Source organism: Drosophila mauritiana, chromosome 2R, assembly GCF_004382145.1.
Source record: "Drosophila mauritiana strain mau12 chromosome 2R, ASM438214v1, whole genome shotgun sequence".
NCBI classification, from domain to species: Eukaryota; Metazoa; Arthropoda; class Insecta; order Diptera; family Drosophilidae; genus Drosophila; species Drosophila mauritiana.
In genome coordinates this window covers 18316267-18319659 of record NC_046668.1, presented here as the reverse complement: position 1 = coordinate 18319659, position 3393 = coordinate 18316267, and the positions used below count along the sequence as shown (strand labels likewise).

The following is a 3393-nucleotide window of genomic DNA, read 5'->3' as shown; positions in this document are numbered from 1 at the left end:
TATAGATTTTATTAGTACCATTTGTATATATTTCGAATGAAAAGCCATATTTTCCACGCTCTGCAATCTCGAATCGCATCTGCTACATGGGCAAACACTCATCTGGAGTTATGCTGGTCAGTATTTTCCAGGTGCAGAGATGCCAATATCGTGTTATCCATTCTAATTAGCCCTGCCCATGCTCGTGGGCAATCATTCGTCCGCTCTTAGCCCCCGATGGTCGGTAGATTCGAGTCCGGGCCAAGACGGCATAGCCTTTCGAAATTTACATTGGCCATTCGGCGCCTAGCATGCACTAAATTTAACGTCAGTGCCCCTTGGCCAAAGTCGAAGCCACATCCGAGCCCCATAAACTTGGTCGGCGCTCTTCTGAGATGGGAACTGCATATATACATACATACATATACGTATATGCATGGGATAGCCCTCGCTTTCTAGCCAATTAATTTACGCGCACTTGGCGAGCACTTTGGCTTAGAGAGATGCGGCACGATGCTTATCGCCAGATTAAACCTATATCATTTCATTATTATTTGCCCGCTAACGGTGGACCAAGTGGATATGGCGCTCCCTTTGGTGGGCTCGTCGCGCTGATGCTGGCAACATTTCTAAATTAATTAGCCGAGGACGAGGGGCTTGGCTGCACTGCAGCAACTCCCGGGTTGAGCAACCAATTTTGACAGCATCAGCGAAAAAAAAAAAATGGCAAAAAATATAAAGAGTGGAAAAGAAAAGCCAGTTAACATTTCGGTAGTCGTCGGGGGCCGTCTTATCTTAAAGCCACACGATGCCAGGCGACGTCGACGACAACGACAATTTATTGACAAGACAATGGCGCTCAGCGTATGTAATTAATCTCGACATAATCTGAGTAGATAATTTTTGCCGCTCGTTGTTTGTTTGCTGTTGGTTGGCTTAGGCTTGTTGGCTGTTGCTTGTTGCAGTTGCTTTTGTGCTTTTTGTTGCCCGTTTGTGGCGGTCCGCTGGCGGTCTATTTTGGTGTGTTTGCGGTGCTCGCCTCCTCGAGAGAGGCGCTTCTTTGGTCATGTTCTTTTATAGCCAGCCCGCACCGATCCGGGCCCTGTCAGCTTTATGAAGTGCACAGGCGGCCCATAGAGGGCTAGGGACAGCGATATTGTCCTTTTACGGCCTTCCTCCGCATTGCTGGCCTTTTTCAATTAAGTAAAATGCAACAAATGCAATCTGCGGAGCATTCCATAAACCTTACGGAATGCCCCTTAGCCCCACTTCGTCCATTCCATTTCGTTTAGTTACCCCGTCCTATATACCATATAGCCCGGACTTTGGCCTACTTTCCACGGGGTGCTAAAGTACCCTTGCCATTAATTCAGCGAAAAAGTTTTTACACTGAGGTGCGGCATGTTGGGCGAAATGAATTTTTCCCAGCTGCGGGAATCCTTGCAACTAGTGGGTATGTAATACCAGCAGCGTTTTAAAATGTAACCAACTTAATTAATTTCACATTTGACTACTAGACTGCTTCAAATTCAAATGTCAGTAACTTTTAGCCAAAAAGCTTTTAATTTTGGAGCATGACCTTTCAATTAAGAGTTATTAGTTTAATCTGAATATTCAATAATCAGCGATAAATTGTACTATCACTAGGTCATAACCAAGACTCTTTAACTACTGTAGTTAGTATAAGGTTGATCTGATTAAGCATTGCAATCATAATCACAGGGTGTTTCGCATTCGAAAGCCTTCCACATTCAACTTAATGGATTATGCGTACGTGGGAAAGTTGAATTCGTATCAAAAATGCAGTATGAATTGTTATAATGCAGGCAGTGGAGCACCCCTCGCACCACCGCTTCCCCACCCATCGTGCAACATGCAACAATGAATTTACATTAATGATGAGACCGCCTTATCCCACTCCAATCCCCCTCCCCGTCCTAACTTGTGTGCATCCTCAGCCAAAGTTTCGCTGAATCGTAAAGCAAATGAAACTATGCGAGGCACAGTTTTATTTTTTAGTATTTTTTCGCCCTCCCAGCCTGTATGCAATTTTAATGCTTATGCCCGAAGCTTCCATCTAACCATCGTGGCACCTCCCCAAGACCCAGTCTCCCATTCCCATCCCATCGCATCCCATCCCGGCGATGCCTGTGCATCCTTGGCTCCCAGGGTGGCCATTTGGACGGCGTTGGCAAATTTTACGACCATGCATATTTCAGATAGCGAAAGTGAAATTATGAGCCGCAATTTTTGGCAAACTTTTAAAGTGGATGGATTTCATTCCGGCCCAAACCACACCCACTGGCGGTGCATCCACCTAAGCGCCAGCCGACGGCTTTTTTGACAACTCATCACAAAGTTGATTGCCATTTAAGAGCCGGGATGAAAATGCCTGAAAACGATATTAGAAGACATTGGCTGGCACTCGTAAAGTTGTTAAATTAAGTGGAAGTGGCACAGCGAAATGTCAACTGCTGTGACGAGTTTGCCTGGTTTTCTTACGGCTTGTGGGCAGACATTTGGGAGCGGCGCACTGATAATCTGACTTGATGGAGCGCTGCCAATAGCTTGCGAAATAGTTATCCACTTTCACCGACGCCCAGGGAAAATTCTAAACATTCTTAGCACATTCATAAAATGCAGAAATTCATTTAGTACTTAATACTTAATGATCGAAAGTACAGCAAACATTTAATATTAGAAATAATGTACTAAAATAATAATATTAACCCAACTTTTATAATAAAATTTAAACTAAAAAAAATTACTCAACCTTACCCCAGATGGGACTCGAACCCACAATCCCCGGCTTAGGAGGCCGATGCCTTATCCATTAGGCCACTGGGGCTTGATTTAGCGGCCGGCAAACTGCTGATATGAGCTGACGGCACGAATGTATGAGTCAGTCAGCGTCAACGCATGCAATGGGTATATTGTGATGAAAGAATAAATCGTGTTTATTTTATGAATACGTTATGGGGTAGAAATATGTAGCTCCCTATGACGATGTGTTGCTGCCATTAACTAACAGAAACACACAATGGGATTTTTTGAATTTGTAAAAACAGTTCCTTCTTAAGCATTTGGAAACCACTATCAACAAAATATGTCTATCAAGAAAAACACTTGTGCGACCGAGTAAATATTACCCAAATATGTAGTCACATAAATATATTTGCTTATTTAGTGGTTTCTCTATAACACATGATGTTTTAACAGTTGTTTTGTCACACTATTAAATTCGAGCAATACAAATTAAATTTTAACTCTCATCGTTCTTATTCTGTTTATTCTTAGCGGACTTGAGCTTTTTAATGACGTTCTGTCAACAGAAACAGCACGCCCCAGTGGCCTAATGGATAAGGCATCGGCCTCCTAAGCCGGGGATTGTGGGTTCGAGTCCCATCTGGGGTA

The 3393-nt window shown here is 43.5% G+C and overlaps 2 non-coding genes across 2 annotated transcripts; one reads left to right on the top strand and one right to left on the bottom strand.

Moving 5' to 3' along the window:
• Positions 1-2754: 2754 nt before the first annotated feature.
• Trnar-ccu lies at positions 2755-2827 on the bottom strand. Its single transcript has one exon. It is a non-coding gene; the product is annotated as a tRNA-Arg (tRNA).
• Positions 2828-3320: 493 nt separating this feature from the next.
• On the top strand, positions 3321-3393 carry Trnar-ccu. The gene has a single exon. It is a non-coding gene; the product is annotated as a tRNA-Arg (tRNA).